General features: G+C 45.1%; 1 protein-coding gene across 1 annotated transcript in view; it reads left to right on the forward strand.

The window, feature by feature from the left end:
* The first annotated feature begins 13,170 nt into the window (after positions 1-13,170).
* Ndel1 (nudE neurodevelopment protein 1 like 1) overlaps positions 13,171-13,588 on the forward strand; it is a 37,031-nt gene continuing 36,613 nt past the window's right edge. Inside the window, exon 1 of the mRNA XM_085695123.2 lies at positions 13,171-13,190. The gene's annotated coding sequence lies outside the window, so the exon portion shown is untranslated. The remainder of the gene's footprint in view (positions 13,191-13,588) is intronic.

The raw sequence follows: 13,588 nt of genomic DNA on the forward strand, positions 1-13,588 counted from the left end.
TTCTTCTTCTTCTTCTTCTTCTTCTTCTTCTTCTTCTTCTTCTTCTTCTTCTTCTTCTTCTCCTTCTCCTTCTCCTTCTCCTCCTCCTCCTCCTCCTCCTCCTCCTCCTCCTCCTCCTCCTCCTCCTCCTCCTCCTCCTCCTTCTCCTTCTTTTTCCTTGAGACATGTTTACTCTGTGTAGCCCTGGCTATCCTGGAACTTGCTCTATAGACCAGGCTAGCCTCAAAATCAGATCCACCTGCCTCTGTCTCCCAAGTTCTGGAATTACAGGTGTGCACTGCTGTCACCACCCAGTTAGAACACACACACCTTTGCACGTCTTTCAGAGCTTTGGAGGAACGTGAGAACAGCTTGTAAGGCATGCCAGAGTGGTCTTGGCCTTGGTTTTATGCAAAACATTTCCCCAACCTACAAAACCCTAGCCCTACTGCTGTGGATGCCTCAGCTCAGGCACCTAAACTTGTCCGTGTACTTTAGTATAGATTCAGTTTGACGTGACCACAGCCATCTTGAGTCATAGCCACCATGATTGCCCGAGTAACCCCAGCTGGTTTTTCCTGTAGAGTCTCCCAGCACACCACAAATAGATGAAACCAGTAGAGTCAAATATGGGGCTTTGGACAACCAGACCCTGGCCCCAGGAATGCGTCCAACTCTTTGATGTTAAGATAAACTGGGCACATTCCAGCCACGATGAAGTCACTTTTGTCCCAACCCATAAGCACACTCCTTTCTGACCCAGGCTGTGACTATCATTTGTTTTACTGGCACCCAATTCTATACTTCCTTTAGCAAGTCCTGCAATAAATTGCTGCCTGTGTAATCCTAGATGTCTGTCTACTTGTCTGTGGAATCACGTCACCTTGGGGCCAGTTCTCACACGGTAGGACTGAGTTGACCAAGAACAGCTTTAAATAGGGGCCATGTTTCCATTAGATCGACAAAAATCTGCAAATATGTATAGACTAACTTCCGGTACTTGCTGGCTCCTCCTGGGCACAGAGAGGCAAATATGCACAGCTCTGGCTTTCCCTGGGTAACCTTGGGAAGAAAGACACCCACGCGGGAAAGGGATCTTTAGTCACGCGCACTGTTTGGTCTTGCTAGCTGCAGATAGGGCTTTGCTGTTTTTCACTAGCTGGACATCTGTAGGCTAAGCCTAACCAGCTGGTAACTTTAACCTGCTATCCGTGCCCACCCTTACCAGTGGTTCTTGCTCTATTCGGTAAGACTAATGGGCATAAAAGGAAGAAACCACTGTGGAGGCAAGTGATGGGGAAGGCTCATGTGATCTGATAGGCCAGCCTTGGAAAGGCAGAAAGGGGACAACACTGACAGTTCAAGGGACTCACTGGATCTGGGGACTTCTGTCACATGCAAGCCACGCACACGCCCGGAGTCAGTACTGGTGTTAGCGAGGCTCAGCGACGCGAAGTCTAAGTTAGCTGACTTTAAAGATTGTCTCCTCTCCTCTCTCTGTGGTTTGCTTTGATTTCCAGTACTGGGCACAGAACCCAGGGCTGTACACAGGCTCGGCAAGGGGCTATCATTGAGCCACACTCGGCCCTAATTTGAGTCTCACATGTTATGCCCTGTGCTGCCTGTGCCTGGGTTCAGCATTGCACGGGCATAGAGATAAAAGCATCGACAGCCGTTCACCTGTCTCCTCCAGTAATTTAGCTTGACGGCTCTTTCACTCGACTCTACCCTCCCAAATTCAGGGACAGAGGCAAGAAGGTGAGAGGACAGCCAGTAGCTCAGACACATGCAGCAGAGGTGGGGAGCCTTGAAGCTCGGGCTGCCACGCTATGACTGGCATTTCTTACTCCCTTTCCCAAGCTCTGAGGTCTTGCTCAACTTCAGCTGAGTAACGAGGCTGGCAGGGTTACCTCACTTCTTGACAGCAGCCCCAGCCTTCCTGGCTCAAACCACTTCCTGTCCCAGACTCTTCTGTCAGACTTGATTGATTCTCATTCTTCCTGTTGACTTCTGCTTTGGTCCAGCTGGCCCGGGTGGCCCCCACGTGCTGCTGTGAACCAGATCAGCTGAGGACCTGGGACCAGGTGCCTTGTGACTTCAGGGAGGTGGGGTGAGGAGAAAGAAGTGGGTGGTAGTCTGGGCCTAGCCTGAGAGGGAGCAGAGTGGAGGTTTCTGGTGGGGAGGATGCTTTCTGTTGTTATGATGGTCGGGGGCTAAAGTTAGTTTGTTAAGGTCATTATGTCCCCAATGGCAGGTGACACTAGGAGTTTGCTATGGTGGATTTTTCTGAAGCCACATTTTCTTCCCTCATCTGGATTCTGATCACTGTGATTTGGTTTCTACGTCCTGGGCTGCCTGCTAGCATTTCTGCATGGACTGGGGAGCTCTTTGGGTTCAGACAAGTTTACCCGGCACTGATGAAGACACAGTCAGGGTGAGGCACTGGTGTCATGCTGGACTGAACGAGTGAGGGACCTGTGTTGAGATCTTGTCTACTTCTAAATCGCTAACTGCTTATGGGCCAGTGTCTTTCTTCAGTCTGTTTTCTTGTCTACTGACAGCACAGGGTCTTTATTTTATTTGAATTTGTGTAGAGCTTATAGAAAGATGGTTGTGAAAATGTGTCCTAGACTGTAGGTTGCTTTTTCAAGGCTTGGGGCTGTCTTAATTTCATTTTCCAGCTGGAACTAGACATACTTTTTTTAAAAAATTTATTTCTTTACTTTGTATACAATATTCTGTCTGTGTGTATGCCTGCAGGCCAGAAGAGGGCACCAGACCCCATTACAGATGGTTGTGAGCCACCATGTGATTGCTGGGAATTGAACTCAGGACCTTTGGAAGAGCAGGTAATGCTCTTAACCTCTGAGCCATCTCTCCAGCCCCACTAGACATACTTTTTCATGGTACTAAATTTGATAAAAATCTAAACAATACAGCACAGAGACACTGAAAATCTTTGTAAAAGTGTACCCCTAAATATGAGCACTTTGACACAAAACTTAAAAATTTATGTTTTTATGTGTATGTCTGTGGGTAGGTATGTGCACACAACTGTGGGTGCCCTGAGAGGCCAGACACTCAGATGCCCTGAAACTGGAGTTAAAAGATGGTTGTAAGCCTCCATGTGGATGCTGGGAATCAAACCCAGTCGTCTGCAAGAGCAGCAGGTGTTTTTTGTTTGTTTGTTTTCTCGTTTTTGTTTTTGGAGAGAGGGTTTCTCTGTACCTTTGGAGCCTGTTCTGGAACTCACTCTGTAGACCAGGCTGGCCAGGAACTCAGAGATCCGACTGTCTCTGCCTCCTGGATGCTGGGATTCAAGGCATACTCCACCACCGCCTGGTGCAGCAAATGCTCCTAAGCATTCAATCACCTCTCCAGCTGAATGCTTCGGATACAGGGTCTCAAGTGTGTAAAGTCTTGGCTGTTCTAGAATTTTCTGTGCAGGCCAGGTTGGCCTCCAGTCTGTCTTGATGTCCCTGCCTCCGCCTTCTGAGTGCTAGGATCCTAGGTGTGCATCACTTCCAACAACTTCACCTGGCTTCACCATATACATTCTGTTTCTGAGACGGATTATTATGTAGTTCAGGCCAACCGGAATTCACTTAGTAGCTGAGAATGACCTTGAACTTCTGTTTGTCAGGTCTACACCCACCCAGAGCTAGAAAAACAGGCAGGAGCCATCACCCCCAACTGACAGACAGACTTTTAGTAAAATTTTTAATGTTGAACTCTTTTTACTGTCTCGTATCTTCTCTGCGTTTGATGGCTTCTCTTCTTCAGTCATCTTATATTGATTCATAAATATCTGCCCTGTCCTTCTGAAAAGCTACATAGTGTCCCCTATGTGGATGTACCATGGTTTGTTAAAGAGACTCCGACTCATGGGTAGTGAGAGGCTTTCAGTTTGTGTCTATGAAAGTGAAGAGTACTACAGAAAACACCATTAAACATTCAGTCTTCCAATGTCAGTTCCAGCATTTCCTTAGCACGAGTCCTTAGGAGACAGATTGTTGAATAAAAGATATATGTATATATATATATATATTTCTTAAATACAGCATTATATATAAATATCTATTTACAATTTTATTGATTTGTTCAGATTTCATTAAGAAAGGTCATTTGGGGCTGGAGAGATGACTAATGTTAAGAACGCCTGCTGCTCTTGCAGACGACTGGGTTTGGTTCCCAGCATCCACATGGAGGTTCACAACCATTTGTTTGTAGCTCCATTTCTGGGGAATATGATGTCCTCTTCTGGCTTCCATGAGCACCAGACATGCAAGTGATGAACAGACACACATATGGGGCAAAACATCTATACACATAGAAAATTAAAACTTAAAAAATAAAAAGTTACACTATTTAATTTAACACCTGCTTTTATTAAAGCAGCACAAAGCTTACACAGAGAGATAGCACCTTCCCTGTTCTTCCTCTATATTTTCAACTTTTCTTTTTTTCTCTCTCTCTCTTTTTTTAAAAGATTTTCTTTATTATGTAAACAGTGTTCTACCTGCATGCACTAGATCTCATTACAGATGGTTGTGAGCCACCGTGTTGTTCTGGGAATTGAACTCAGGACGTCTGGAAGAGTAGCCAGTGCTCTTAACCTCTAAGCCATCTCTCCAGTGCCCCATTTCCAACATTTCTTTACCAGAAACAAATAGTTGGAATTATTTTCTTTGTATTTCCAAATAAAGTGCCCATGTGACCTGTATGGTTCAATAGCTCTTTCTGTCCTTCCTTCACCCACATCTTCCAGTCCCTCTCTCCCTTTCCTCCCTCCCTCCCCCTCCCCTTTCCTTCTTCCTTCCTTTCTTTCTTAGACACAGCTTCACCGTGTAGTCCTGGCTGACCTGGAACTTGCTGTGTAGACCAGGCTGACCTCAAACTCACAGAGATCCCTATCTCTGTGTTGGGATCAAAGGCCTATGTGCCACCATGTCTGGCCTATGTGGCTATTTTTTAGTTTTCTGTTAATAAAAGGCAAGGGTGCAGTACTCATCTATTAGCTACCCGCATTATTGTTCCCATCATCCCAGTATGATGATTTAGTGTTGATGCTGTGTACACCGTCCTGTGACTGCTGCTGGTGTTCTCTGAACTGTGCGGATGCTGATAATGACGATAGTGATCATAATGTCCCCTTTCTTTGTTTTATTTTCTGTTCCTGGAATTGATAGTTGCCTCAGGTTTTTCTTTTATTATTTTTATTTGTGTGGGGGGGCATTCTGGCTATTGGGCCTGTGTGTAGGATGCTCAAATCTGGATGAGGCTATGTGGTCGGGAGACCCGTTGAAGAATTCCCTGAGGTTTAGCAGAAGAGGAGAACCCATCTAGATTGTGGGTAGCACCACTCCATAGGCTGGAATAAATAAAGGAGACAAGTGAAAAGCACCAGCCTTCGCCCCTCTCTGCTTCCTGACTGTGGACACAGCTTCCTGGGCATGAACCAGCCGCCTCAAGCGGCTGCTGCCATTCCATCCTTACCAGCATGGAACTCTAACTCAGGAGCCTTTCTGGAGTTCAAAGGCACGCCACTGCCGCTCTGGTTGGGTTTGGGCATGGCACTGCTGCCCTGGTTGGGATCTAGTTTTTGGTCACCACGCCTTCACATGCTTTCAGGCTTGCAAGATCATGTGTGGACATCTCTTTCTGTTTATAGTTGGGTGTTTGCTTTGTTTTGGAGACAGGCTCTCTCTAGGTAGCTCTGGCTGTCCTGCAACTTTCTATGTAGACCAGGCTGGCCTTGAACTCATAGAGGTCTTTCTTCTTCTGTCTCTTGAGTGCTAGGATTAAAGGTGTTCACTACCATGCCCAACAAAACCCAGAGTCTTGCTCATGTTAGGCAAGTAGTATACCAATGAGCTCGAGCCCCAGTCAGTTTATTTATCTGTTTATAAGACAGGGTCTTTCTATTGAAGCTTGGTTGGAACTCCCCGTGTAGTGCAGGCTGGCCTTGAGCTTACATCAGTCTTCTTGCCTCAGCCTCCCGAGTGCTGAGATTATGAACAGGAGCTCCCAACCAGGCAGTATTTATTTTGATGCCGAGGACTGAGTTTAGGACTTTATGCACGCATGCATTTACCACTGAACCAGAGTCCTAGCCTCTCTTTAATCACTTTTTGTAATTTAAGCCATAAACATAATGATATAAATAGCAATTATACTTATTACTACAAGTGTAGTGTTTTAGAGGACCTTGTTAGGTATGTATTGACCATTTTTATTTCTTTTATAATCACCTATTTATTTATATCCATTAAGTTAGAATAATTGGTAAATTGCATAGCCAGCTCTCTAGGGTCGATCTATTTTCTGTCTTTTCCTTTTTTCCTTTCTTATTTCTTCTATCTTCCCTTCCTTCCCTTCCCCCTCATCTTTCTCCCCTTGGGATTGCACCTAGAACTTCCCAGTACTAGGCGAGGTCTCCAGCACTGAGCTATATTCCTTTTTTGCATGTTTAGTGTTTGATTGTTTTTCATCCCTTAGATTATGAAAGTAATACAGATTCATTGTAGAAAACAGAAAATATAAACAACAAAAAGAAAGCATAGCTCACTCAGCGATTCTCACTACTTACATCCTTCTAGTCTTTTCTCCCTGTAGGTCTCGATCTATAAACATAGAAGTGGACTACTCCAAAGCAACAGAGAAACCCTGTTTTGAAAAACCAAAAAAAGTTTGTTTTCTTATTAAGTATGTACATATGTGGCTGTGAGCATGAGTGTGCCCGGGGCCCTGGAGGCCAGAAGGTGCTGGATCCCTGGAGCTGGTAGTTGTGAGCCACCTAGCGTGGGTGCTGGGAGGCTCCTCTGCAGTTTGCAGTTTGTAGTCCTAACCACTGAGCCCTCTCTTCAACTCTTTTCATTTATTTATTTATTATTAGTTGGTTTTGTCCTGGCTGTTCTGGAATTCACTCTGTAGACCAGGCTGGCCTCAACTTCACAGAGATCCGACTGTCTGCCTCCCCAAGTGCTGGGAATAAAGGTGTGTGCCGTATATATATATATATATATGTGTGTGTGTGTGTGTGTGTAATTATGTGCATATGTATATATGGATTTGTGCAAGTCTGAGTACAAACTCCTTTGGAGTCCAGAAGAGGGTGTCAGGTCACCTGGAGCTGGACTTGCAGGCAGTTGTGAGCTGCCTGAACTGGGTGCTGGGAACTGAGCTCAAGTCGTCTGCAAGAGCAGTGTGCTCTCCAGTTAGCAGGGCCAGCTCTTCCACCCCAGACTTGCAGTCGAGGCCGATTTTCATTAACAAGTGTCTTTTCTTGTGACCTCACCTAATCAAGTTTCCGTGAAGTAGCTGCTCAAGCTGTTTTTCGGAGGTAAAGTTCAATCCTTTTTTGTTAAATTACTACTAACTCCAGGGGCTACAAAGATGCTCAGTCATTCGGAGCACTTGTTGCTCTTTGAGTGACACCTACATGGTGGTTCACAGACACCTGTAACTCTAGTTTCAGGGGATCTGATGCCTTTTTTCTGACTTCCTTGGGCAACAAGCGCATAGGGGCACAAACTTACATGCAGGTAAAATACTCACATATAAAATAAAGTGAATGCACCTAAAAATATTTTAAAACAATTATTACCTATTCCAAGTTAACAGATGTAGATTTGTGGAGATTTTCTAGCATTTTCCACGTTCTTTCCTAAGCCAGAGAGAAGCTTCCTTTTAGCATGGTGACAAAGGGCAAAAGCATCAGGGAATGAGTGATGCAGAGAGAGCAAAGACACTGACCAAGCAGGAAGCTAAAAACATCGGAGCTTCAATCTGGGCAGTGGTGGCACATGCCTTTAATCTCGGTGTTTAAGAGGTAGAAGCAGGGGGATCTCTGTGAATTTGAGGCCAGCCTGGTCTATAGAGTAGTTCCAGGTCAGCCAAGGCTATAGAAACCTCCCCCAAAACCAAACCAAACGAAGGAACAAAACAAAAAGAAGCCATAGCATCCAAGAGAAGCAGTCAGCAGGAAGGGATTGGTCTGGGTTTGGTCTGAGGTAGATGATTTTTTTTGTTTGGTTTTTTTGTTTTTGTTTTTCAAGACAGGGTTTCTCTGTAGTTTTGGAACTAGCTCTTGTAGACCAGGTTGGTCTTGAATGCACAGAGATCTGCCTGCCTCTGTCTCACGAGTGCTGGGATTAAAGACATGCACCACTACAGCCCGGCGAGGAGAATGATCTGAATCTGTCTGAGCCAACTAACTTTATGACCTTGGGCAGGTTGTTCAATGTCACAGTGTTTTACTTGTCCTCTTGGATTTCTGAAGTTCTCTGGAAATCAGCTTTGTCATAGTAACTGTGATCCTGGAGAAGTTGCCTGACGCTCCCAGACACCGAGTTTTCATCTGTAAAACTGGGAAACTCATCAGTACCTCACAGGGTTGGTGGGAACGGATGTCTACAAAGCACTCGCTGCAGGGTCTGATCCATACTAAGTATTGGATATGCCATGGTTATTTTTATTACGTGCTGAGTGTTATGTAAGATGAGGATAATTATGTCATCCAACACCATTTATAGAAGGAACTCTGTCTTCTCAAAAGCCGTTTCAGAGGTCAGTCTATAGCTGGGAAAGATGCCAACAGGCATAGTACAAAGTCACCGCTGGCCACTGTCCAGATGTGGGTCAAGTAAACAGGCTACTGTTGAACACAGATAAGTCAGATCCCCAGATAGAGGTCTGTAGGGGAAACAATAGGAAACACCACTCCTGAAGTAGAAAACAAAGCTCTGTGTACCTGTGCGTGTAACAGAAGGGAAGTAAGCCAGGGCTCATCCAAAAAGCCGCCATACCTTCAGGTTGTGATTAATAAGCACAGAGACAGGAGGGGGAAGCCGTGGGAGTGGCTGAGGTTTTGATGGCGTGCGTTCTTGGACACGCTGATTTTTGTCTGTAAAACCAGGAAGCTGGATTCTGTTTATATTCCCCGAAGGGTGGTATCTGCACTACTGTGTGGCCTGTGAAGTGATTTATGGTACAGGGTGAATATTTGAAATCTTGGTAGTTATGTGTTTCTTTTCTCAAACCAAGGGGATTTGATTGTTGTACTTCCTTGGCTTCATTGATGTGGCAGTTTAGAATGAGGCAAAGGTGGGTTTAAGTTCATTGTTTTAAGACAGGTGTGTCAATTCAAAGATGATAATGCAGAAATGGCAAAGGTTATACATGGGAATGTCAGATGTGGGAGGCAAAATAATAACTCCTTAAAGATGTCAACGCCCGAGTTCGCAGGCCTGTATGTTATTGTGTACATCAAAAAAGACTTAGCATATATTATTAAGAATTTTGAGATGGGAAGATTATACTAGATTAGATGTGTGAACCCAGTATAGTTCAAAGGTTCACAGAGGAGAGATGTAGTGGTCTGGATGGGCAATGATGGATGTTGCATATGGGGTGATGTGCCCCTGTGACCCATCCTGTGGCCTCTAGAAACCAGGAGAGCGAAGGAATTGATTGTCCCCCTGGAACCAGAAGGAGCCAATACCTTGATTTTATAGCTTTGTGCCTTATTTGGAATCGTTGACTTCCAGAAATACAAGAGATTAAGTGCGTGTTGTTTGAAGCTACCCACTTGAGGTCATCTGTTACCATAGCCACAGGAATGAATGCACTGGGTATTAGAGGAACTTAAAGCGCTACATTCTGCAAGTTCAGCATTTCCCTAGGGCAGAGGAAGGAACACTGGCCATCTAGGAGGAGACTGGCGCAGTCATCACGTCTGGCAGTCTGGACAAATGTAGGGAGAGCCCTCATTCCTGCAAGGAGACTGCATGGATAGGTGACATAATAGGTCCTGACTCATGGGCACTATCAACAACTCCCATTTAGTTCAATATGCTCAACTCATAGATGAAGAAACTGAGGTCCAGAAACAGGAAGTAACTCAATCAAAGTCACTAGCAATGGAGCTGGTTAGGCCTAGATGAAGAAAATAGCTCAGTTCCTAAGGCAGGGGTAAGGCGTGGCACCCTGCGGAGACATGCCTGGGTTCCCAAACTAGGGTGCTGAGCCCTGGTGAAGGGTGAGGTCTACACCTTTGGCTAGGGGTGGATCTTGCTACTCTTTGGTCATCTCTGTGTGTGGGCTTCTGGTTCTCATGTCCCTCCCTCTTCAATCTTTCAATCCGGGTTTTAATAGCCTTTCTGTTAACGTGTGCTCTTTAGAAGATTGTTGAAACAGTGACATACTGGGGACAAGGGCTCCTCCACCCTCTCCTCATCCCTCCCCAAGTCTAAAGTGCTGCAGCGGGTTTCCCCTCTGCAGGGACGTTCATTTTCTTTTTATAGAAGGGACATTCTTCTGCAGTGAACATGAAACTTGGGATGTTTCCTTTTTACAGCTCAGCACGGGGAGTCAAAATTAGCTCCTGTGGTATGAACACTCCTTAATAAGTCAGACACCTAGTTTTGAGCAGAAAATGTTCTCCATATAATTCTTTTAATCCCAGTACTTGGGAGGTAGAGGCAGGCAGATCTCTTTGAGTTCCAGGCTGGCCTGGTCTACTAAACAAAACAAAACAAAACAAACAAAAACCCTGAGAGATTGTAGAGTGGAAATTTTACATCTTTGACAGGGCATATGTAATTATATACAGATAAGACAATGGACAGCACAAATCAGGTTGGACTAAATTAGGGAGCCTTGGCGGAAGGGCATGAATTCTTAGGAACTAAGCAAAAGAACGGGGAAACTTCCCAGTGAAACTTCAGGAACACAAGGCTCAGGCCACCATTATACCTCCTGCAGTCACCAACTCAAATGCTTGTTTGGTTTGTTTGGTTTGCTTTATTTTTGAGACAGAAACTTACCCTTGCACCCTTGGCTGGCCTCAGATTTATAATCTTCATGCCTTAGCCCACTGACTGCTTCAATTACAAGTGTGTGTCAGCATACCTGGCTCAGAGCCTGCATTACAATAAAGTCCTAAATCTATCGGTTTAAGAAACTGCAAAGAATATAGAGGAAATGAGCATGCTTTAAGTTTAGATGCAGTATTGTTGTATGAGAATGAAAAAACTACCCACCTAATATATTTATGATCAGAATGCAGAAGGAAGGAGAGGGAAAGACACACACACACACACACACACACACACACACACAGAGAGAGAGAGAGAGAGAGAGAGAGAGAGAGAGAAAAGGAGCAAGGGAGTGAGCTGTACTTACGTTCTGAAGATGACCACTGTTGATGCTTGGTGGACGTCATTTGATGTCTATATTTCTAGATCTTTTTTCTAATGTACAACTTGTGATTTTCTGTGTTAAAATGGAATCCTATATTGCTTTATTCGTTTAGCAGAACATGGGGGGCATTTTCATTATTGATATTTTTCTGTGACGCTATTGTGCTATGACGACATCATTCAGCTTGGCTACCACGATTCTACTTCTCCAAACTTACAGTCTAACTTCTTTCTTTCACTAAACAGTTTTTGTACATGAGTGTTTTGCCTGCATGTATGTCTGTACCATGGACCATGTGCATGCCGTACTCATGGAGGACAGAAGTGGGTGCTGGGTGCCCTGGAACTGGAGTTACAGATGCTTGTGAGCCAGCATGTGGTATTAGGGAACTGAACCTGGGTCCTCTGAGGAGCGGCTGGGGTCTTAACTGCTGAGTCATTTATTCAGCCAGTCAACTTTCTCTTTTCTTTTCATTTTGTTTTTTGAGACAAGGTTTCTCTGTAGCTTTGGAGCCTGTCCTGGAACTAGCTCTTGTAGACCAGGCTGGTCTGGAACTCACAGAGATCCACCTGCCTCTGCCTCCCAAGTGCTGGGATTAAAGGTGGGTGCCACCATTGCCTGATGTCAACTGTTTCTTGTTGTTCACTTTTTATTGTTTCATTAGAGTTCTAAATTATAAAACTAGTTTTGTAAAAGAGGGAAAAAGAAAAAAAGGTTTAAGACAGAGTAGCAGAAGAGAGCTGTGGAAATGAGTTGGGCTGTGAAAATATCTGAAGATTTTCTGTTCCTTCAGTGAACATTCAGTGTCCACTGATGCCAGGCACTGGGATTAGAGGCAAAAGCCACGTCTGCTTCCCTAAATTCTGACTTCCTTAAATGCAAAACACAGAGAAGTTAATTATTCTCACCAGTAAATATTGTGGCCTGACATACTAATGTGACTTTGACACTCTGGTTCCCTCCTATTTTCCTTCTTTTCTTTCATTGTTAGAAAATCTGCAGTGATGGTGGCACAGGCCTTTAATCTCAGCACTCAGGAGGCAGAGGCAGGCGGATCTCTGTGGGTTTGAGCTTAGCCTGTTCCAGGACAGCTAGGGCTGTTACACAGAGAAACCCTGTTTCAAAAAAGACCTGCAGTGGGTGGGCTGGAGAGATGGCTCAGAGGTTAAGAGCACTGGCAGCTAATTACTGTCTGTAACCCTAGCTCTAGGGGATCCACCACCCTCACAGACACACAGACATGCTAACCTACAATGCACATCAAGCACACACACACACACACACACACACACACACACACACACACACACACACACCTGCAGGAAGCTGGGTGTGATACATGCTTGGAATCTGAACACTTAGAAAACTGAGGCAGGAGGAGTGAGAGAACAAGGTCAACCTGGGTTACTAGTGATGATTTGTTTCAAAAATCCAAACCAAACAAATAAAAATAAAACCCAGAAAACTTCCAGGAAGGATGGGACTTACTTGCTTCTTTTGTTAGTTGCTTTTCCCTGGGGCTAAGAGCAGTGCTAGGCACTCGATAAATATTTGCTGAATGACTAAATACATAATCTTTGGATGCCTGTAATTGACTCACCGGCTTACCCAGCAGTGGGAATTAGGCTGAGACTGTGATACCATCGGCAGGCTGGTTAGGAACATTCCTCTTCTTTTCATCCCTGTCACTGCACGGTCTGGGTTGAGAGCAGGCAGAGCAGGTGCCCGCCTTGTTTGTGTAAGGTATGCGAGTAGGCACCACTTTTTTTTTTTTTCCTCCAGGGACAGTCACAGTGTTTTTGTAAATGCGATGTCAATAACTCTTGGCGTTGCCAGGTGTTAACCAAATTAGCAATGAACAGTGTTGATGATTCTTTCTTGGGCAGGCAGTTGCCACTCCAGGGTATAGGCTATGGTTGGAACCAGGGCTGAAGACTGAAGCTTGGGAGATTGGAGGCTCCGCAGCCAGGAAAATCCAGATTCCAGATTGGGAAGAAGTTCAAAGCCAGGTAGGCGGCTAGGGAAGAAATCAGGACAGACTCCAGGAGAGTGATGAGTCCACGGTAGTATATCGGGTTCCACCAGTAGAAGGTAAATGGCTGGGCAGAAATTCTCCTGAGGCCCTAGTTTATCTTCTCGGATAAGGAAGAGGGCTCTTCTCTTCCAGGGAGCAGCCTTCAGGGCATGCCTGCGAGAAAGAGGTCTGCTGCCATCCCAACTTAAATGCTCTTCACTGTCTTCTTTTTCAAGAGCTCCCCCCCCCCCCGGCTTCAGCAAGGGACACTTGCAGACTTGCAGAGTGTGATGACAATTCTTGGCAAAGAGTCCGAGGGCCAAGAAGCAGATGGCATTCTCCATCAGACACAGTGGAAAGGGAAAACAGGAAGGAGGTTTGGAACCCAGAACC

This window comes from Myodes glareolus, chromosome 9, assembly GCF_982192425.1.
Source record: "Myodes glareolus chromosome 9, mMyoGla1.1, whole genome shotgun sequence".
NCBI lineage: Eukaryota > Metazoa > Chordata > Mammalia > Rodentia > Cricetidae > Myodes > Myodes glareolus.